Source organism: Garra rufa, unplaced genomic scaffold (assembly GCF_049309525.1).
Source record: "Garra rufa unplaced genomic scaffold, GarRuf1.0 hap1_unplaced_003, whole genome shotgun sequence".
NCBI lineage: Eukaryota > Metazoa > Chordata > Actinopteri > Cypriniformes > Cyprinidae > Garra > Garra rufa.
The window spans coordinates 9,198,682-9,219,942 of record NW_027394278.1 but is presented as its reverse complement, the minus strand read 5'-3'; the positions used below and the strand labels follow the sequence as shown (position 1 = coordinate 9,219,942).

Here is a 21,261-nt window from a genome sequence, read left to right as displayed (position 1 = left end):
TGAAGGATAGGGGCGCTGTGCGACAAGCCACACACAGGCCCGTAAGGTCCCGCAAGAGGCGATCGCTGTCACTGCCGTTTGACCAGACACTAGATCTTAGCCAAAAGGCCGAGAAGCGATGCCGTTGTGAGGCGGCGGGGAGGAAGCCGGAAACAGCGGCGGCCACCTCGGCCGCGGGCGGTCGCAGAGCCCTGAAACGTCGGGGGACGGCAGTACCCACCCCCGCCCGCAACGTCACCGAGCCTCGCCCCGATCGGCCGGGCGGTGGCGCTGCAGCGATGGAGAGTACGGCATCGCTCGTAACTCCCAAACGGTTTGTCGCAGAGCCACGTGCCTCGTGTCATCGGAATCCTTGGCTCGAGCCGGACGAGAAGCAGGCCTCGGATTCGCTCGTCGCACTGACGAAATTTTCGGCTATTTTGGATTTCGTCGAAAACCTACTTTTGCAAACCAGCGCTAGGCATTTGGCCCAGTCCGACCCGGAGCAGTGCAGAAAGATTCCCTGGAGTCTGACTGTCAATAATGATCCAAAAAACCCGGAAATTTCCATTCACCCTGGCGAGGGGACCCCAAAACGTTGGAAGGTCGTGTGGCCGAGTTTGCTAAAATGGCTATAACTCCCGCAAGGAATGAGATCGGTTCACCCAAATCGGCACACCTGTGCAGGGGCTCGGTCTGTGGTCAGGTGTAAAGGGGCGCTGCGACTGGCCACTTGGTGGCGCTGTAAGGTCAAAAAAAATAGGAAAAGGATACAAAAAGGACAGCCAAACAAACACGCAAACAGCTACAGCTACGCAACGCTTAGTCCAAACAAAAAGCGAGGTCTGTGAGAAATTTGAACTGAGACGCCCCCCAGGGGGCGATCTTTCAAGACCGCGAGTGACTTTGTTTTCACGCACAACACACACACACACACCAGGTGACAGACCTCCTCACTCTGAACAACTCTCTAAACCATTGATCATCCAGGAAAAAAAAGAGATAAAGACCAAACCACAGCAAAACAAACAAACAAACGAAAAAAGAGACAAAAACCCAACAAAAACATCTGCCTTTTCAAACCAACAAATCCAGGGGAGAGCGCGAACGCAGTCCCCCACTACCATAAATTATGCAGTCGAGATTCCCACATTTGGGGAATTCGCAGGGGTCAGCACGGCCGGAGTGCAATGGACGAGCCTCGCCCTGGGTGAACCACCTTCTTGATCATGGTGTCTCCCCTGCCAGGTAAGTATGAAGCTTTAGGCCGCCTGTCAGAGGAACCGCTTCCCTGTCTACCATCCTTATCAACGGTGACCCCCATCCCAAGCAAAGGAAGGGCGGGTGCCCTGCGTTGACCAAGCGTCTTCTTCTTCTCTTGCTTAATGGCGGATCGCAAACAACTTTTAGGTGCATCGCGCCACCCGCTGCACAGAAGTGTGTAACATCACGTCGTTTGAGCGTTCTTGTGTTCTATTTATTAGCCCAGAGTTTTTACCCCACCTCATTATCAGAAGACTCCAAAGACTTCAGATGGGCGTGCCGGGTGGGGAGACCTCAAGAAACGGGAAGCACGGCTTTGAACCCGACGTCACCGGCTCTGCTATTAGACACAAAAATAGGGAAAGCGCACCGTTCCTGGAAACACTGCAATACCAGGCCGATGCATGGAGTGGACGGAGCAAGCCCCGGCTCCAGCTCCCTGATCCAAAAATCAATTTAATATGCAGTCCCCGGGTAGGGGACGTATCAGATATTAAACTGATAAGAACAGATACTACACTTGATCTTAGCCAAAAGGCCGAGAAGCGATGCCGTTGTGAGGCGGCGGGGAGGAAGCCGGAAACAGCGGCGGCCACCTCGGCCGCGGGCGGTCGCAGAGCCCTGAAACGTCGGGGGACGGCAGTACCCACCCCCGCCCGCAACGTCACCGAGCCTCGCCCCGATCGGCCGGGCGGTGGCGCTGCAGCGATGGAGAGTACGGCATCGCTCGTAACTCCCAAACGGTTTGTCGCAGAGCCACGTGCCTCGTGTCATCGGAATCCTTGGCTCGAGCCGGACGAGAAGCAGGCCTCGGATTCGCTCGTCGCACTGACGAAATTTTCGGCTATTTTGGATTTCGTCGAAAACCTACTTTTGCAAACCAGCGCTAGGCATTTGGCCCAGTCCGACCCGGAGCAGTGCAGAAAGATTCCCTGGAGTCTGACTGTCAATAATGATCCAAAAAACCCGGAAATTTCCATTCACCCTGGCGAGGGGACCCCAAAACGTTGGAAGGTCGTGTGGCCGAGTTTGCTAAAATGGCTATAACTCCCGCAAGGAATGAGATCGGTTCACCCAAATCGGCACACCTGTGCAGGGGCTCGGTCTGTGGTCAGGTGTAAAGGGGCGCTGCGACTGGCCACTTGGTGGCGCTGTAAGGTCAAAAAAAATAGGAAAAGGATACAAAAAGGACAGCCAAACAAACACGCAAACAGCTACAGCTACGCAACGCTTAGTCCAAACAAAAAGCGAGGTCTGTGAGAAATTTGAACTGAAACGCCCCCCAGGGGGCGATCTTTCAAGACCGCGAGTGACTTTGTTTTCACGCACAACACACACACACACACCAGGTGACAGACCTCCTCACTCTGAACAACTCTCTAAACCATTGATCATCCAGGAAAAAAAAGAGATAAAGACCAAACCACAGCAAAACAAACAAACAAACGAAAAAAGAGACAAAAACCCAACAAAAACATCTGCCTTTTCAAACCAACAAATCCAGGGGAGAGCGCGAACGCAGTCCCCCACTACCATAAATTATGCAGTCGAGATTCCCACATTTGGGGAATTCGCAGGGGTCAGCACGGCCGGAGTGCAATGGACGAGCCTCGCCCTGGGTGAACCACCTTCTTGATCATGGTGTCTCCCCTGCCAGGTAAGTATGAAGCTTTAGGCCGCCTGTCAGAGGAACCGCTTCCCTGTCTACCATCCTTATCAACGGTGACCCCCATCCCAAGCAAAGGAAGGGCGGGTGCCCTGCGTTGACCAAGCGTCTTCTTCTTCTCTTGCTTAATGGCGGATCGCAAACAACTTTTAGGTGCATCGCGCCACCCGCTGCACAGAAGTGTGTAACATCACGTCGTTTGAGCGTTCTTGTGTTCTATTTATTAGCCCAGAGTTTTTACCCCACCTCATTATCAGAAGACTCCAAAGACTTCAGATGGGCGTGCCGGGTGGGGAGACCTCAAGAAACGGGAAGCACGGCTTTGAACCCGACGTCACCGGCTCTGCTATTAGACACAAAAATAGGGAAAGCGCACCGTTCCTGGAAACACTGCAATACCAGGCCGATGCATGGAGTGGACGGAGCAAGCCCCGGCTCCAGCTCCCTGATCCAAAAATCAATTTAATATGCAGTCCCCGGGTAGGGGACGTATCAGATATTAAACTGATAAGAACAGATACTACACTTGATCTTAGCCAAAAGGCCGAGAAGCGATGCCGTTGTGAGGCGGCGGGGAGGAAGCCGGAAACAGCGGCGGCCACCTCGGCCGCGGGCGGTCGCAGAGCCCTGAAACGTCGGGGGACGGCAGTACCCACCCCCGCCCTCAACGTCACCGAGCCTCGCCCCGATCGGCCGGGCGGTGGCGCTGCAGCGATGGAGAGTACGGCATCGCTCGTAACTCCCAAACGGTTTGTCGCAGAGCCACGTGCCTCGTGTCATCGGAATCCTTGGCTCGAGCCGGACGAGAAGCAGGCCTCGGATTCGCTCGTCGCACTGACGAAATTTTCGGCTATTTTGGATTTCGTCGAAAACCTACTTTTGCAAACCAGCGCTAGGCATTTGGCCCAGTCCGACCCGGAGCAGTGCAGAAAGATTCCCTGGAGTCTGACTGTCAATAATGATCCAAAAAACCCGGAAATTTCCATTCACCCTGGCGAGGGGACCCCAAAACGTTGGAAGGTCGTGTGGCCGAGTTTGCTAAAATGGCTATAACTCCCGCAAGGAATGAGATCGGTTCACCCAAATCGGCACACCTGTGCAGGGGCTCGGTCTGTGGTCAGGTGTAAAGGGGCGCTGCGACTGGCCACTTGGTGGCGCTGTAAGGTCAAAAAAAATAGGAAAAGGATACAAAAAGGACAGCCAAACAAACACGCAAACAGCTACAGCTACGCAACGCTTAGTCCAAACAAAAAGCGAGGTCTGTGAGAAATTTGAACTGAAACGCCCCCCAGGGGGCGATCTTTCAAGACCGCGAGTGACTTTGTTTTCACGCACAACACACACACACACACCAGGTGACAGACCTCCTCACTCTGAACAACTCTCTAAACCATTGATCATCCAGGAAAAAAAAGAGATAAAGACCAAACCACAGCAAAACAAACAAACAAACGAAAAAAGAGACAAAAACCCAACAAAAACATCTGCCTTTTCAAACCAACAAATCCAGGGGAGAGCGCGAACGCAGTCCCCCACTACCATAAATTATGCAGTCGAGATTCCCACATTTGGGGAATTCGCAGGGGTCAGCACGGCCGGAGTGCAATGGACGAGCCTCGCCCTGGGTGAACCACCTTCTTGATCATGGTGTCTCCCCTGCCAGGTAAGTATGAAGCTTTAGGCCGCCTGTCAGAGGAACCGCTTCCCTGTCTACCATCCTTATCAACGGTGACCCCCATCCCAAGCAAAGGAAGGGCGGGTGCCCTGCGTTGACCAAGCGTCTTCTTCTTCTCTTGCTTAATGGCGGATCGCAAACAACTTTTAGGTGCATCGCGCCACCCGCTGCACAGAAGTGTGTAACATCACGTCGTTTGAGCGTTCTTGTGTTCTATTTATTAGCCCAGAGTTTTTACCCCACCTCATTATCAGAAGACTCCAAAGACTTCAGATGGGCGTGCCGGGTGGGGAGACCTCAAGAAACGGGAAGCACGGCTTTGAACCCGACGTCACCGGCTCTGCTATTAGACACAAAAATAGGGAAAGCGCACCGTTCCTGGAAACACTGCAATACCAGGCCGATGCATGGAGTGGACAGAGCAAGCCCCGGCTCCAGCTCCCTGATCCAAAAATCAATTTAATATGCAGTCCCCGGGTAGGGGACGTATCAGATATTAAACTGATAAGAACAGATACTACACTTGATCTTAGCCAAAAGGCCGAGAAGCGATGCCGTTGTGAGGCGGCGGGGAGGAAGCCGGAAACAGCGGCGGCCACCTCGGCCGCGGGCGGTCGCAGAGCCCTGAAACGTCGGGGGACGGCAGTACCCACCCCCGCCCGCAACGTCACCGAGCCTCGCCCCGATCGGCCGGGCGGTGGCGCTGCAGCGATGGAGAGTACGGCATCGCTCGTAACTCCCAAACGGTTTGTCGCAGAGCCACGTGCCTCGTGTCATCGGAATCCTTGGCTCGAGCCGGACGAGAAGCAGGCCTCGGATTCGCTCGTCGCACTGACGAAATTTTCGGCTATTTTGGATTTCGTCGAAAACCTACTTTTGCAAACCAGCGCTAGGCATTTGGCCCAGTCCGACCCGGAGCAGTGCAGAAAGATTCCCTGGAGTCTGACTGTCAATAATGATCCAAAAAACCCGGAAATTTCCATTCACCCTGGCGAGGGGACCCCAAAACGTTGGAAGGTCGTGTGGCCGAGTTTGCTAAAATGGCTATAACTCCCGCAAGGAATGAGATCGGTTCACCCAAATCGGCACACCTGTGCAGGGGCTCGGTCTGTGGTCAGGTGTAAAGGGGCGCTGCGACTGGCCACTTGGTGGCGCTGTAAGGTCAAAAAAAATAGGAAAAGGATACAAAAAGGACAGCCAAACAAACACGCAAACAGCTACAGCTACGCAACGCTTAGTCCAAACAAAAAGCGAGGTCTGTGAGAAATTTGAACTGAAACGCCCCCCAGGGGGCGATCTTTCAAGACCGCGAGTGACTTTGTTTTCACGCACAACACACACACACACACCAGGTGACAGACCTCCTCACTCTGAACAACTCTCTAAACCATTGATCATCCAGGAAAAAAAAGAGATAAAGACCAAACCACAGCAAAACAAACAAACAAACGAAAAAAGAGACAAAAACCCAACAAAAACATCTGCCTTTTCAAACCAACAAATCCAGGGGAGAGCGCGAACGCAGTCCCCCACTACCATAAATTATGCAGTCGAGATTCCCACATTTGGGGAATTCGCAGGGGTCAGCACGGCCGGAGTGCAATGGACGAGCCTCGCCCTGGGTGAACCACCTTCTTGATCATGGTGTCTCCCCTGCCAGGTAAGTATGAAGCTTTAGGCCGCCTGTCAGAGGAACCGCTTCCCTGTCTACCATCCTTATCAACGGTGACCCCCATCCCAAGCAAAGGAAGGGCGGGTGCCCTGCGTTGACCAAGCGTCTTCTTCTTCTCTTGCTTAATGGCGGATCGCAAACAACTTTTAGGTGCATCGCGCCACCCGCTGCACAGAAGTGTGTAACATCACGTCGTTTGAGCGTTCTTGTGTTCTATTTATTAGCCCAGAGTTTTTACCCCACCTCATTATCAGAAGACTCCAAAGACTTCAGATGGGCGTGCCGGGTGGGGAGACCTCAAGAAACGGGAAGCACGGCTTTGAACCCGACGTCACCGGCTCTGCTATTAGACACAAAAATAGGGAAAGCGCACCGTTCCTGGAAACACTGCAATACCAGGCCGATGCATGGAGTGGACGGAGCAAGCCCCGGCTCCAGCTCCCTGATCCAAAAATCAATTTAATATGCAGTCCCCGGGTAGGGGACGTATCAGATATTAAACTGATAAGAACAGATACTACACTTGATCTTAGCCAAAAGGCCGAGAAGCGATGCCGTTGTGAGGCGGCGGGGAGGAAGCCGGAAACAGCGGCGGCCACCTCGGCCGCGGGCGGTCGCAGAGCCCTGAAACGTCGGGGGACGGCAGTACCCACCCCCGCCCGCAACGTCACCGAGCCTCGCCCCGATCGGCCGGGCGGTGGCGCTGCAGCGATGGAGAGTACGGCATCGCTCGTAACTCCCAAACGGTTTGTCGCAGAGCCACGTGCCTCGTGTCATCGGAATCCTTGGCTCGAGCCGGACGAGAAGCAGGCCTCGGATTCGCTCGTCGCACTGACGAAATTTTCGGCTATTTTGGATTTCGTCGAAAACCTACTTTTGCAAACCAGCGCTAGGCATTTGGCCCAGTCCGACCCGGAGCAGTGCAGAAAGATTCCCTGGAGTCTGACTGTCAATAATGATCCAAAAAACCCGGAAATTTCCATTCACCCTGGCGAGGGGACCCCAAAACGTTGGAAGGTCGTGTGGCCGAGTTTGCTAAAATGGCTATAACTCCCGCAAGGAATGAGATCGGTTCACCCAAATCGGCACACCTGTGCAGGGGCTCGGTCTGTGGTCAGGTGTAAAGGGGCGCTGCGACTGGCCACTTGGTGGCGCTGTAAGGTCAAAAAAAATAGGAAAAGGATACAAAAAGGACAGCCAAACAAACACGCAAACAGCTACAGCTACGCAACGCTTAGTCCAAACAAAAAGCGAGGTCTGTGAGAAATTTGAACTGAAACGCCCCCCAGGGGGCGATCTTTCAAGACCGCGAGTGACTTTGTTTTCACGCACAACACACACACACACACCAGGTGACAGACCTCCTCACTCTGAACAACTCTCTAAACCATTGATCATCCAGGAAAAAAAAGAGATAAAGACCAAACCACAGCAAAACAAACAAACAAACGAAAAAAGAGACAAAAACCCAACAAAAACATCTGCCTTTTCAAACCAACAAATCCAGGGGAGAGCGCGAACGCAGTCCCCCACTACCATAAATTATGCAGTCGAGATTCCCACATTTGGGGAATTCGCAGGGGTCAGCACGGCCGGAGTGCAATGGACGAGCCTCGCCCTGGGTGAACCACCTTCTTGATCATGGTGTCTCCCCTGCCAGGTAAGTATGAAGCTTTAGGCCGCCTGTCAGAGGAACCGCTTCCCTGTCTACCATCCTTATCAACGGTGACCCCCATCCCAAGCAAAGGAAGGGCGGGTGCCCTGCGTTGACCAAGCGTCTTCTTCTTCTCTTGCTTAATGGCGGATCGCAAACAACTTTTAGGTGCATCGCGCCACCCGCTGCACAGAAGTGTGTAACATCACGTCGTTTGAGCGTTCTTGTGTTCTATTTATTAGCCCAGAGTTTTTACCCCACCTCATTATCAGAAGACTCCAAAGACTTCAGATGGGCGTGCCGGGTGGGGAGACCTCAAGAAACGGGAAGCACGGCTTTGAACCCGACGTCACCGGCTCTGCTATTAGACACAAAAATAGGGAAAGCGCACCGTTCCTGGAAACACTGCAATACCAGGCCGATGCATGGAGTGGACGGAGCAAGCCCCGGCTCCAGCTCCCTGATCCAAAAATCAATTTAATATGCAGTCCCCGGGTAGGGGACGTATCAGATATTAAACTGATAAGAACAGATACTACACTTGATCTTAGCCAAAAGGCCGAGAAGCGATGCCGTTGTGAGGCGGCGGGGAGGAAGCCGGAAACAGCGGCGGCCACCTCGGCCGCGGGCGGTCGCAGAGCCCTGAAACGTCGGGGGACGGCAGTACCCACCCCCGCCCGCAACGTCACCGAGCCTCGCCCCGATCGGCCGGGCGGTGGCGCTGCAGCGATGGAGAGTACGGCATCGCTCGTAACTCCCAAACGGTTTGTCGCAGAGCCACGTGCCTCGTGTCATCGGAATCCTTGGCTCGAGCCGGACGAGAAGCAGGCCTCGGATTCGCTCGTCGCACTGACGAAATTTTCGGCTATTTTGGATTTCGTCGAAAACCTACTTTTGCAAACCAGCGCTAGGCATTTGGCCCAGTCCGACCCGGAGCAGTGCAGAAAGATTCCCTGGAGTCTGACTGTCAATAATGATCCAAAAAACCCGGAAATTTCCATTCACCCTGGCGAGGGGACCCCAAAACGTTGGAAGGTCGTGTGGCCGAGTTTGCTAAAATGGCTATAACTCCCGCAAGGAATGAGATCGGTTCACCCAAATCGGCACACCTGTGCAGGGGCTCGGTCTGTGGTCAGGTGTAAAGGGGCGCTGCGACTGGCCACTTGGTGGCGCTGTAAGGTCAAAAAAAATAGGAAAAGGATACAAAAAGGACAGCCAAACAAACACGCAAACAGCTACAGCTACGCAACGCTTAGTCCAAACAAAAAGCGAGGTCTGTGAGAAATTTGAACTGAAACGCCCCCCAGGGGGCGATCTTTCAAGACCGCGAGTGACTTTGTTTTCACGCACAACACACACACACACACCAGGTGACAGACCTCCTCACTCTGAACAACTCTCTAAACCATTGATCATCCAGGAAAAAAAAGAGATAAAGACCAAACCACAGCAAAACAAACAAACAAACGAAAAAAGAGACAAAAACCCAACAAAAACATCTGCCTTTTCAAACCAACAAATCCAGGGGAGAGCGCGAACGCAGTCCCCCACTACCATAAATTATGCAGTCGAGATTCCCACATTTGGGGAATTCGCAGGGGTCAGCACGGCCGGAGTGCAATGGACGAGCCTCGCCCTGGGTGAACCACCTTCTTGATCATGGTGTCTCCCCTGCCAGGTAAGTATGAAGCTTTAGGCCGCCTGTCAGAGGAACCGCTTCCCTGTCTACCATCCTTATCAACGGTGACCCCCATCCCAAGCAAAGGAAGGGCGGGTGCCCTGCGTTGACCAAGCGTCTTCTTCTTCTCTTGCTTAATGGCGGATCGCAAACAACTTTTAGGTGCATCGCGCCACCCGCTGCACAGAAGTGTGTAACATCACGTCGTTTGAGCGTTCTTGTGTTCTATTTATTAGCCCAGAGTTTTTACCCCACCTCATTATCAGAAGACTCCAAAGACTTCAGATGGGCGTGCCGGGTGGGGAGACCTCAAGAAACGGGAAGCACGGCTTTGAACCCGACGTCACCGGCTCTGCTATTAGACACAAAAATAGGGAAAGCGCACCGTTCCTGGAAACACTGCAATACCAGGCCGATGCATGGAGTGGACGGAGCAAGCCCCGGCTCCAGCTCCCTGATCCAAAAATCAATTTAATATGCAGTCCCCGGGTAGGGGACGTATCAGATATTAAACTGATAAGAACAGATACTACACTTGATCTTAGCCAAAAGGCCGAGAAGCGATGCCGTTGTGAGGCGGCGGGGAGGAAGCCGGAAACAGCGGCGGCCACCTCGGCCGCGGGCGGTCGCAGAGCCCTGAAACGTCGGGGGACGGCAGTACCCACCCCCGCCCGCAACGTCACCGAGCCTCGCCCCGATCGGCCGGGCGGTGGCGCTGCAGCGATGGAGAGTACGGCATCGCTCGTAACTCCCAAACGGTTTGTCGCAGAGCCACGTGCCTCGTGTCATCGGAATCCTTGGCTCGAGCCGGACGAGAAGCAGGCCTCGGATTCGCTCGTCGCACTGACGAAATTTTCGGCTATTTTGGATTTCGTCGAAAACCTACTTTTGCAAACCAGCGCTAGGCATTTGGCCCAGTCCGACCCGGAGCAGTGCAGAAAGATTCCCTGGAGTCTGACTGTCAATAATGATCCAAAAAACCCGGAAATTTCCATTCACCCTGGCGAGGGGACCCCAAAACGTTGGAAGGTCGTGTGGCCGAGTTTGCTAAAATGGCTATAACTCCCGCAAGGAATGAGATCGGTTCACCCAAATCGGCACACCTGTGCAGGGGCTCGGTCTGTGGTCAGGTGTAAAGGGGCGCTGCGACTGGCCACTTGGTGGCGCTGTAAGGTCAAAAAAAATAGGAAAAGGATACAAAAAGGACAGCCAAACAAACACGCAAACAGCTACAGCTACGCAACGCTTAGTCCAAACAAAAAGCGAGGTCTGTGAGAAATTTGAACTGAAACGCCCCCCAGGGGGCGATCTTTCAAGACCGCGAGTGACTTTGTTTTCACGCACAACACACACACACACACACCAGGTGACAGACCTCCTCACTCTGAACAACTCTCTAAACCATTGATCATCCAGGAAAAAAAAGAGATAAAGACCAAACCACAGCAAAACAAACAAACAAACGAAAAAAGAGACAAAAACCCAACAAAAACATCTGCCTTTTCAAACCAACAAATCCAGGGGAGAGCGCGAACGCAGTCCCCCACTACCATAAATTATGCAGTCGAGATTCCCACATTTGGGGAATTCGCAGGGGTCAGCACGGCCGGAGTGCAATGGACGAGCCTCGCCCTGGGTGAACCACCTTCTTGATCATGGTGTCTCCCCTGCCAGGTAAGTATGAAGCTTTAGGCCGCCTGTCAGAGGAACCGCTTCCCTGTCTACCATCCTTATCAACGGTGACCCCCATCCCAAGCAAAGGAAGGGCGGGTGCCCTGCGTTGACCAAGCGTCTTCTTCTTCTCTTGCTTAATGGCGGATCGCAAACAACTTTTAGGTGCATCGCGCCACCCGCTGCACAGAAGTGTGTAACATCACGTCGTTTGAGCGTTCTTGTGTTCTATTTATTAGCCCAGAGTTTTTACCCCACCTCATTATCAGAAGACTCCAAAGACTTCAGATGGGCGTGCCGGGTGGGGAGACCTCAAGAAACGGGAAGCACGGCTTTGAACCCGACGTCACCGGCTCTGCTATTAGACACAAAAATAGGGAAAGCGCACCGTTCCTGGAAACACTGCAATACCAGGCCGATGCATGGAGTGGACGGAGCAAGCCCCGGCTCCAGCTCCCTGATCCAAAAATCAATTTAATATGCAGTCCCCGGGTAGGGGACGTATCAGATATTAAACTGATAAGAACAGATACTACACTTGATCTTAGCCAAAAGGCCGAGAAGCGATGCCGTTGTGAGGCGGCGGGGAGGAAGCCGGAAACAGCGGCGGCCACCTCGGCCGCGGGCGGTCGCAGAGCCCTGAAACGTCGGGGGACGGCAGTACCCACCCCCGCCCGCAACGTCACCGAGCCTCGCCCCGATCGGCCGGGCGGTGGCGCTGCAGCGATGGAGAGTACGGCATCGCTCGTAACTCCCAAACGGTTTGTCGCAGAGCCACGTGCCTCGTGTCATCGGAATCCTTGGCTCGAGCCGGACGAGAAGCAGGCCTCGGATTCGCTCGTCGCACTGACGAAATTTTCGGCTATTTTGGATTTCGTCGAAAACCTACTTTTGCAAACCAGCGCTAGGCATTTGGCCCAGTCCGACCCGGAGCAGTGCAGAAAGATTCCCTGGAGTCTGACTGTCAATAATGATCCAAAAAACCCGGAAATTTCCATTCACCCTGGCGAGGGGACCCCAAAACGTTGGAAGGTCGTGTGGCCGAGTTTGCTAAAATGGCTATAACTCCCGCAAGGAATGAGATCGGTTCACCCAAATCGGCACACCTGTGCAGGGGCTCGGTCTGTGGTCAGGTGTAAAGGGGCGCTGCGACTGGCCACTTGGTGGCGCTGTAAGGTCAAAAAAAATAGGAAAAGGATACAAAAAGGACAGCCAAACAAACACGCAAACAGCTACAGCTACGCAACGCTTAGTCCAAACAAAAAGCGAGGTCTGTGAGAAATTTGAACTGAAACGCCCCCCAGGGGGCGATCTTTCAAGACCGCGAGTGACTTTGTTTTCACGCACAACACACACACACACACCAGGTGACAGACCTCCTCACTCTGAACAACTCTCTAAACCATTGATCATCCAGGAAAAAAAAGAGATAAAGACCAAACCACAGCAAAACAAACAAACAAACGAAAAAAGAGACAAAAACCCAACAAAAACATCTGCCTTTTCAAACCAACAAATCCAGGGGAGAGCGCGAACGCAGTCCCCCACTACCATAAATTATGCAGTCGAGATTCCCACATTTGGGGAATTCGCAGGGGTCAGCACGGCCGGAGTGCAATGGACGAGCCTCGCCCTGGGTGAACCACCTTCTTGATCATGGTGTCTCCCCTGCCAGGTAAGTATGAAGCTTTAGGCCGCCTGTCAGAGGAACCGCTTCCCTGTCTACCATCCTTATCAACGGTGACCCCCATCCCAAGCAAAGGAAGGGCGGGTGCCCTGCGTTGACCAAGCGTCTTCTTCTTCTCTTGCTTAATGGCGGATCGCAAACAACTTTTAGGTGCATCGCGCCACCCGCTGCACAGAAGTGTGTAACATCACGTCGTTTGAGCGTTCTTGTGTTCTATTTATTAGCCCAGAGTTTTTACCCCACCTCATTATCAGAAGACTCCAAAGACTTCAGATGGGCGTGCCGGGTGGGGAGACCTCAAGAAACGGGAAGCACGGCTTTGAACCCGACGTCACCGGCTCTGCTATTAGACACAAAAATAGGGAAAGCGCACCGTTCCTGGAAACACTGCAATACCAGGCCGATGCATGGAGTGGACGGAGCAAGCCCCGGCTCCAGCTCCCTGATCCAAAAATCAATTTAATATGCAGTCCCCGGGTAGGGGACGTATCAGATATTAAACTGATAAGAACAGATTTTTTCTTTCGAAAATGTTTTATTGTCACCATTTTCAAACAATTATTTCACACATACATTTTTTTCTTTTAATACACATTTTTTAAAAACAAGCATGAATAAATAGAATAAATACACATGGTTTAAAAGGAAATACAATCATTGATAAAAACCAAAACAAAATAATCTTTTAAAACCATTGTGTTAGCTTGTTTTAAAAGTCCATGTTGTTGTGTGTGTTAAAATGTGTGAGTGTTAAAACATAAAATACAGATTTAAAATGACCACAAGCATCTTATACAACAAAACACAATAAAAACACCAATTAAAAGACTTTAAAAGTCATCTCTTGTGCAAAACCGGGGGTGAGTCCTTATCAAGCATGTCATCACCCCACTCCCCAGAACAGGCCAGTGCGATGTTATTGCCTGGGCTCAGCGGAGATCCCCTCTCCTCCGGCCCGCTGGCCCGCTGTTCCCGTAGCCAGAGTGGTGAGGGTGCATCTACGGGCAGCCAGGGACGGTGGCGGCCGGGACCCTTTGTGTGCGACCCCGGCCCCCTCGTCCGAATATCGTCGTCCGGTACCCCTGCAGCATTGATGTTACCTTTAGCTCGCATGCATGGAGGGGTACCGTAACGCGCTTCCCCACCAGCAGATTTCTGGTGGCCCAGATGGCATCCTTGATGACGTTAAGGGTGAGCCAGAGCGAGGTAAAGTCCTGTGCTGTCAAATCCTTCAAGCCCCGGCCCACCCCAAGGATGGCGAGCTGGTACCCTATCTGGGCCCCACCTGCTGGTAGGCACGGGAAATACAGGGGGCCGGTCTTGGCCCACAGGGCCCGCGCAGCGCCGCACTCCCAGAGCAGATGCCGCACGGTCTCCGGGGAGTTGCATCCGGACCGTGGGCATGTCGGATTATTGGCCATGCCTCTGGAGTGCATAACCGCCCTGACCGGGAGGATCTCATGAGCCACCATCCACGACAAGTCTTTGTGCCTGTTCTGGAGAGCGGGGTGAGAGGCGTTCCTCCAAACTTCTTTGGCCTCACGTAATGTGAGGCCTGGAACTGGACTCACCGGTTCCCGGTCCTGCACAAGAGAGACAAGATGCTTGTGGTTAGTTAAAATGGTGACATCTTGATTCTCTAAAACAAACTTCTTTAAAAATTTCTTGATAAAACAGTACTCCTTAGGCAAATTAAAAGACACTGGGGTTTTTAAATCAACAGGTAAAATCTTTAAAGTTCTTAGATAGGACCCCATCCAGAATCGGGTCATGGCCGCTGTCTTGTTTCCACTGGATGGGGTCACTGCATATTGAATATGAAGTGCGGTAAAACGACTGCCTAAAAACAGGTGGGGGTCTGGGAGGCCTTTCCCTCCGTTTTCTGTCTTCTTCTTAATTACGTCTCTCTTTAGGCGCTCCCACTTGGACCCCCACAGGAAGTAAAATACCGCCCTCTCCAACTTCACCAGGAATTTTTGTGGTGGGCTAAAAACAGAAGAGACAAGTAAAATGAGAGGTAAAATCACAGATTTAAAAATTAAAACCTTACCCTCAAAAGTCAACTGTCGTAGTCCCCAAAACCCTAGTCTTTGCCTAACTTTCCCTAAAATGTCCGTCCAGTTTCCCCGTCCTCCACCCTCTCTGTCGAATTTCACTCCTAAAATTTTAAAATCATTGTTTTTAAAAGTCAAATCAAGTCCACCTGTGTCCACTTCTCCCCACGGCCCGAAGAGCTGGGCCTCGGACTTGTTCCTGTTGAGCTTAGCGCCCGAGGCCCGACCGTACCAGTCAGTCAAGTCCATTGCTCTTCGTACAGATAAAACGTCCGTGGATAAAAGAGTTATGTCGTCCATGTATAAAACACAGGTCGCCGTCAGTCCACCTGTCCCAGGTAGGTCCAGTCCTTTAATCCATTTGTCCCTTCTCAAGATCTGTGCCAGTGGCTCAATACAGACCACATACAGGAGAGGAGATAATGGGCACCCCTGCCGGACACCGCTGTGGATATTCACATTTTTGGATAAATGCCCATTAACTATAATTCTGCTGACCAATTGGTTGTATAGCAGTCCCACCCAGGCTATAAACCTCCCTGGAAACCCCATTTTTTCCAGTACCTTAAAAAGGAACTGGTGCGAGATTCGGTCGAATGCTTTTTCAAAATCTAAATTTAGGACTACTAGCCGAATATTTCTGTCTCTCGCGTAACAGATGGCGTCTCTGATCAGTATCAGGCTGTCCGTGATCTTCCTCCCGGGCACAGCACATGCTTGATCCGGGTGGATAACGTCCTTTAAAACGGTCGACATACGCATTGATAAAATTTTGCTAAAAAGTTTGCAATCAAAGTTTAAAAGCGTAATTGGTCGCCAGTTCCGTAAGTCAGTCTTGTCCCCTTTTTTATGCAAAAGTGAAACTATCCCTATTCTAAAGCTGTCGGGAAGTCTGTCGAGAGTCTCAAATTCTTTAAAAACGGTCAGTAAGTCCTGTGCTAAAATATCCCAAAATGTCAGATAAAACTCTAGAGGAAGTCCATCCACTCCAGGGGACTTTCCTCGTTTAAAACTTTTAAGAGCTATCTGCATTTCTAAAATGGTAAAATCTTGGGATAAAATAGTGCATTGACTGTCAACTTTCCTTTCTAAAAAATTTAAGACCTCTTCTACTGTATTGGCATGTACCTCTTTTTCATTATATAAATTTTGATAAAAAGATTCAGTTTCCTTTAAAATGTCCTGATTAGTGCAAAACTCCCTCCCTTGACTTTTTAAAACAGTAATTGCCCCACCCCGTGAAATGATCTTTTTAAAAAAGTACCTGGTACACTTTTCGCCTTCTTCTATCTCCTTTTCCCTGCTCCTTAAAATAACACTTTTACTTTCTACTTCGGATAAAACTGACATCTCTTCCTTGACTTTTTTAATATCTTCATTAAAATCAAAACCATTGTTTAAAAGATTAAAATACCTCTGTAGTCGTTTTTGCAGCCCCATCATGCGCCGCGTTCGCCTTTTCTTTTTTTCCCTACCTATTTTCTTAAAATACTGTCTCGTCCGTTCCTTCACCATTTCCCACCACTGTGCTCGTGAATCATAAAAGTCTTGGAGGGTCTGCCATTGGCTGAACTGCTCCCTATACTCTCTGACTACATCCTCATCTTCTAAAAGGGAGCAGTTCAGCTTCCACAGCCCTCCACCTATAGTCACACCAGTGGGGAGTGAAAGAGTGCACGACAGCATTATGTGATCGGAAAAGAAGAGGGGGGTCAATGTAGCATCAGTTGGCGGGCAGTCTCGTGTAAAAATATAGTCGATGCGAGAGGCTCTGGTGCCATCACCACTGAACCAGGTGAAGCCCTCCTCTCTCTGATGCATTGCTTTAAAACAGTCCACTAACCTAAAATCTCGGAGGAAACTTTGTAATAAAACTGATGATTTATCAACTTTAAAATCCTCCCCTACCCTCTTCCTGTCCTTTTTTGATAAAACACAATTAAAATCCCCTGCTACCACTAGGGGAGCCCTACCTAGCATGTGGGGCTGCAGGTCCTCTAAAAGCTTATACCTTTCATTTTTTTCAGTAAAACCATACACATTTAAAATGTTAAAATCCTTGCCTAAAAAAGTCAGATTTGCTAAAATTGCCCGCCCATCCCTCACCACAGTGCTGCCCTTCACCAAAATATTGGGGTTGTTAATTAAAATGGCAACACCGTCGTTTTTATTAAAATTGGACCCACTCCAGATAGATGAACCGGGGGTCCAAAGCTCCTCCCATTTCCTGTAGCTCAATAAAAAAGGCAAAGCACATTCTTGTAATAAAAACACATCTGACTTTAAAACTTTTAAATAGGATAAAACACTCTGTGCTCGTGTGTTGCTCTTCACGCTTCTCACATTTATTGTAGAGATGGTGAGAGCCATGAGCAGTATGGTTAAAACAGAGGTATAAGACATTTAAAAGAAACAACACAAAAAAAGACTACAGAAATACAATTAAAATCATGTTGTGACTTGTTTCACTTTCCCTTTCCTTTTCCCAGATGAACTGGGATCAGGCGGGAAAATGCTCGACACTTCAGGTGTTACAGAGAGACCCTCTTGTAACTCCTTTGGTGACGATGTTCTTAGCCTGAAGTGCAAAAAGGACACCTCATTTGGGGACTCTAGGGGCCACATGCGCTCCTGACCTTCTGAGTCAGAACTATCAGGATGATGTGCTGCCCTAGCTTTTTTCTCCTCTGTTTCAAACAAAGGAGATCCCGCGGGTCTCTTTTGCACTTGAGCATTTGGGAGTGAACATTCAGTCTCACTCCCACTATCCTCCCCACTAACCTCCGAGACGGTTTTTAGGGAGGAAGCCGTTTCGTCCTGTTCCTCCTCCATTTTTCCTCCATTTTCCTCTTGTTGAGGAGTGGCTTCCTCCCTCTGTTCGTTTGACTCTGCCCCTGTGGCCGCCCCACTTCCTCCTTCCTGTCCAATCCCTGAGGTTGGCGGGAGATTTGAATCTCCCGCCAAAACCTCAGGACCCGCCTCCTCGTTGGTTTGCTGTTCCGGTGGGGCGGCCATTTTGTTGCTTTTCAATTTGTTGGCAAAACTTTTTGGGCAATCTCTGTAGAGATGGGTTAATTCACCACAGAGGTTGCACTTTCTGCCATTTTGACACTCTTCAAAAGTGTGCCCAATTTCTCTGCACTTCCTGCACACTACTTCCTGACATGCCTCAGCAAGATGTCCAAGTTTGCCACACTTGCGACAAAGCTTGGGCATCCCTTGATAGTGAATGTAGCCTCTGTTCTCACCCAACACAATCATAGAAGGTATGTGACTCAGGCCATGGTAGCTGTTGGGAGCTGCCCATTGTTTGATGGGCACTCTCCACGCACAGCTCCAGATGCCATCCTCATCTAAAACCTTGACTGGTTGTCCTCGAACAGAGCAATATCTTGCCAACCACACTGCTATGTCCTCCCCACTCACAGTTTCATTAAACATCCTAACAATCACCACTTTCAGTGAATTGTCAGTCAGTTTTTCCACTGTGAACATGGAGAAATTGGCTTTACACATTTCAAACCGAGACCAGAAAGTGTTCAGCAAAGAAGCAGATGCAAAACTTACATCAAATCCACGATTCTGGGGCAGAGTCATCAAACAATTAATATCAACCGCCTTGAATTCTAGTAGCTGTTGGATGTACTTCCTAGAAAAGTCCAACCTGGACATAGACAGGAGAGCACCATCCTCTTTTTTCTTAAAGTTAAAACGCACGCTGTGGTGCCTCCTCACGCCGGCACGAGCAGCCGACATGTTGGAGGCACCCACAGCTCTAAAAACACAATAAATACAACAATAAATAAGTAAAAAGACCTTACCTTAAAACAAGAAGATTCCCCGAGAGAACGGGTCGTCGCCAGGTAAAAAGCTGCTTGTCCTTTACCTCCTGAAGGATAGGGGCGCTGTGCGACAAGCCACACACAGGCCCGTAAGGTCCCGCAAGAGGCGATCGCTGTCACTGCCGTTTGACCAGACACTAGATCTTAGCCAAAAGGCCGAGAAGCGATGCCGTTGTGAGGCGGCGGGGAGGAAGCCGGAAACAGCGGCGGCCACCTCGGCCGCGGGCGGTCGCAGAGCCCTGAAACGTCGGGGGACGGCAGTACCCACCCCCGCCCGCAACGTCACCGAGCCTCGCCCCGATCGGCCGGGCGGTGGCGCTGCAGCGATGGAGAGTACGGCATCGCTCGTAACTCCCAAACGGTTTGTCGCAGAGCCACGTGCCTCGTGTCATCGGAATCCTTGGCTCGAGCCGGACGAGAAGCAGGCCTCGGATTCGCTCGTCGCACTGACGAAATTTTCGGCTATTTTGGATTTCGTCGAAAACCTACTTTTGCAAACCAGCGCTAGGCATTTGGCCCAGTCCGACCCGGAGCAGTGCAGAAAGATTCCCTGGAGTCTGACTGTCAATAATGATCCAAAAAACCCGGAAATTTCCATTCACCCTGGCGAGGGGACCCCAAAACGTTGGAAGGTCGTGTGGCCGAGTTTGCTAAAATGGCTATAACTCCCGCAAGGAATGAGATCGGTTCACCCAAATCGGCACACCTGTGCAGGGGCTCGGTCTGTGGTCAGGTGTAAAGGGGCGCTGCGACTGGCCACTTGGTGGCGCTGTAAGGTCAAAAAAAATAGGAAAAGGATACAAAAAGGACAGCCAAACAAACACGCAAACAGCTACAGCTACGCAACGCTTAGTCCAAACAAAAAGCGAGGTCTGTGAGAAATTTGAACTGAGACGCCCCCCAGGGGGCGATCTTTCAAGACCGCGAGTGACTTTGTTTTCACGCACAACACACACACACACACCAGGTGACAGACCTCCTCACTCTGAACAACTCTCTAAACCATTGATCATCCAGGAAAAAAAAGAGATAAAGACCAAACCACAGCAAAACAAACAAACAAACGAAAAAAGAGACAAAAACCCAACAAAAACATCTGCCTTTTCAAACCAACAAATCCAGGGGAGAGCGCGAACGCAGTCCCCCACTACCATAAATTATGCAGTCGAGATTCCCACATTTGGGGAATTCGCAGGGGTCAGCACGGCCGGAGTGCAATGGACGAGCCTCGCCCTGGGTGAACCACCTTCTTGATCATGGTGTCTCCCCTGCCAGGTAAGTATGAAGCTTTAGGCCGCCTGTCAGAGGAACCGCTTCCCTGTCTACCATCCTTATCAACGGTGACCCCCATCCCAAGCAAAGGAAGGGCGGGTGCCCTGCGTTGACCAAGCGTCTTCTTCTTCTCTTGCTTAATGGCGGATCGCAAACAACTTTTAGGTGCATCGCGCCACCCGCTGCACAGAAGTGTGTAACATCACGTCGTTTGAGCGTTCTTGTGTTCTATTTATTAGCCCAGAGTTTTTACCCCACCTCATTATCAGAAGACTCCAAAGACTTCAGATGGGCGTGCCGGGTGGGGAGACCTCAAGAAACGGGAAGCACGGCTTTGAACCCGACGTCACCGGCTCTGCTATTAGACACAAAAATAGGGAAAGCGCACCGTTCCTGGAAACACTGCAATACCAGGCCGATGCATGGAGTGGACGGAGCAAGCCCCGGCTCCAGCTCCCTGATCCAAAAATCAATTTAATATGCAGTCCCCGGGTAGGGGACGTATCAGATATTAAACTGATAAGAACAGATACTACACTTGATCTTAGCCAAAAGGCCGAGAAGCGATGCCGTTGTGAGGCGGCGGGGAGGAAGCCGGAAACAGCGGCGGCCACCTCGGCCGCGGGCGGTCGCAGAGCCCTGAAACGTCGGGGGACGGCAGTACCCACCCCCGCCCGCAACGTCACCGAGCCTCGCCCCGATCGGCCGGGCGGTGGCGCTGCAGCGATGGAGAGTACGGCATCGCTCGTAACTCCCAAACGGTTTGTCGCAGAGCCACGTGCCTCGTGTCATCGGAATCCTTGGCTCGAGCCGGACGAGAAGCAGGCCTCGGATTCGCTCGTCGCACTGACGAAATTTTCGGCTATTTTGGATTTCGTCGAAAACCTACTTTTGCAAACCAGCGCTAGGCATTTGGCCCAGTCCGACCCGGAGCAGTGCAGAAAGATTCCCTGGAGTCTGACTGTCAATAATGATCCAAAAAACCCGGAAATTTCCATTCACCCTGGCGAGGGGACCCCAAAACGTTGGAAGGTCGTGTGGCCGAGTTTGCTAAAATGGCTATAACTCCCGCAAGGAATGAGATCGGTTCACCCAAATCGGCACACCTGTGCAGGGGCTCGGTCTGTGGTCAGGTGTAAAGGGGCGCT

The 21,261-nt window shown here is 51.4% G+C and overlaps 17 non-coding genes and 1 pseudogene across 17 annotated transcripts; all 18 read right to left on the bottom strand.

The window, feature by feature from the left end:
• Positions 1-1,071: 1,071 nt before the first annotated feature.
• LOC141310604 (U1 spliceosomal RNA) lies at positions 1,072-1,235 on the bottom strand. Its single transcript, XR_012348082.1, has one exon. It is a non-coding gene; the product is annotated as a U1 spliceosomal RNA (small nuclear RNA).
• A 366-nt stretch (positions 1,236-1,601) lies between these two features.
• LOC141310826 (U2 spliceosomal RNA) lies at positions 1,602-1,792 on the bottom strand. Its single transcript, XR_012348303.1, has one exon. It is a non-coding gene; the product is annotated as a U2 spliceosomal RNA (small nuclear RNA).
• A 951-nt stretch (positions 1,793-2,743) lies between these two features.
• On the bottom strand, positions 2,744-2,907 carry LOC141310603 (U1 spliceosomal RNA). The gene has a single exon (XR_012348081.1). It is a non-coding gene; the product is annotated as a U1 spliceosomal RNA (small nuclear RNA).
• A 366-nt stretch (positions 2,908-3,273) lies between these two features.
• On the bottom strand, positions 3,274-3,464 carry LOC141310825 (U2 spliceosomal RNA). The gene has a single exon (XR_012348302.1). It is a non-coding gene; the product is annotated as a U2 spliceosomal RNA (small nuclear RNA).
• A 951-nt stretch (positions 3,465-4,415) lies between these two features.
• Positions 4,416-4,579, bottom strand: LOC141310600 (U1 spliceosomal RNA). Its single transcript, XR_012348079.1, has one exon. It is a non-coding gene; the product is annotated as a U1 spliceosomal RNA (small nuclear RNA).
• Positions 4,580-4,945: 366 nt separating this feature from the next.
• Positions 4,946-5,136, bottom strand: LOC141310981 (U2 spliceosomal RNA). Its single transcript, XR_012348456.1, has one exon. It is a non-coding gene; the product is annotated as a U2 spliceosomal RNA (small nuclear RNA).
• Positions 5,137-6,087: 951 nt separating this feature from the next.
• Positions 6,088-6,251, bottom strand: LOC141310599 (U1 spliceosomal RNA). Its single transcript, XR_012348078.1, has one exon. It is a non-coding gene; the product is annotated as a U1 spliceosomal RNA (small nuclear RNA).
• Positions 6,252-6,617: 366 nt separating this feature from the next.
• Positions 6,618-6,808, bottom strand: LOC141310824 (U2 spliceosomal RNA). Its single transcript, XR_012348301.1, has one exon. It is a non-coding gene; the product is annotated as a U2 spliceosomal RNA (small nuclear RNA).
• A 951-nt stretch (positions 6,809-7,759) lies between these two features.
• Positions 7,760-7,923, bottom strand: LOC141310598 (U1 spliceosomal RNA). The gene has a single exon (XR_012348077.1). It is a non-coding gene; the product is annotated as a U1 spliceosomal RNA (small nuclear RNA).
• A 366-nt stretch (positions 7,924-8,289) lies between these two features.
• Positions 8,290-8,480, bottom strand: LOC141310821 (U2 spliceosomal RNA). Its single transcript, XR_012348299.1, has one exon. It is a non-coding gene; the product is annotated as a U2 spliceosomal RNA (small nuclear RNA).
• Positions 8,481-9,431: 951 nt separating this feature from the next.
• Positions 9,432-9,595, bottom strand: LOC141310597 (U1 spliceosomal RNA). Its single transcript, XR_012348076.1, has one exon. It is a non-coding gene; the product is annotated as a U1 spliceosomal RNA (small nuclear RNA).
• A 366-nt stretch (positions 9,596-9,961) lies between these two features.
• Positions 9,962-10,152, bottom strand: LOC141310820 (U2 spliceosomal RNA). The gene has a single exon (XR_012348298.1). It is a non-coding gene; the product is annotated as a U2 spliceosomal RNA (small nuclear RNA).
• A 953-nt stretch (positions 10,153-11,105) lies between these two features.
• Positions 11,106-11,269, bottom strand: LOC141310596 (U1 spliceosomal RNA). Its single transcript, XR_012348074.1, has one exon. It is a non-coding gene; the product is annotated as a U1 spliceosomal RNA (small nuclear RNA).
• Positions 11,270-11,635: 366 nt separating this feature from the next.
• LOC141310819 (U2 spliceosomal RNA) lies at positions 11,636-11,826 on the bottom strand. The gene has a single exon (XR_012348297.1). It is a non-coding gene; the product is annotated as a U2 spliceosomal RNA (small nuclear RNA).
• A 951-nt stretch (positions 11,827-12,777) lies between these two features.
• Positions 12,778-12,941, bottom strand: LOC141310595 (U1 spliceosomal RNA). The gene has a single exon (XR_012348073.1). It is a non-coding gene; the product is annotated as a U1 spliceosomal RNA (small nuclear RNA).
• A 366-nt stretch (positions 12,942-13,307) lies between these two features.
• LOC141310998 (U2 spliceosomal RNA) lies at positions 13,308-13,479 on the bottom strand (annotated as a pseudogene).
• Positions 13,480-19,960: 6,481 nt separating this feature from the next.
• Positions 19,961-20,124, bottom strand: LOC141310594 (U1 spliceosomal RNA). The gene has a single exon (XR_012348072.1). It is a non-coding gene; the product is annotated as a U1 spliceosomal RNA (small nuclear RNA).
• Positions 20,125-20,490: 366 nt separating this feature from the next.
• LOC141310818 (U2 spliceosomal RNA) lies at positions 20,491-20,681 on the bottom strand. The gene has a single exon (XR_012348296.1). It is a non-coding gene; the product is annotated as a U2 spliceosomal RNA (small nuclear RNA).
• Between the last annotated feature and the right edge of the window lie 580 nt (positions 20,682-21,261).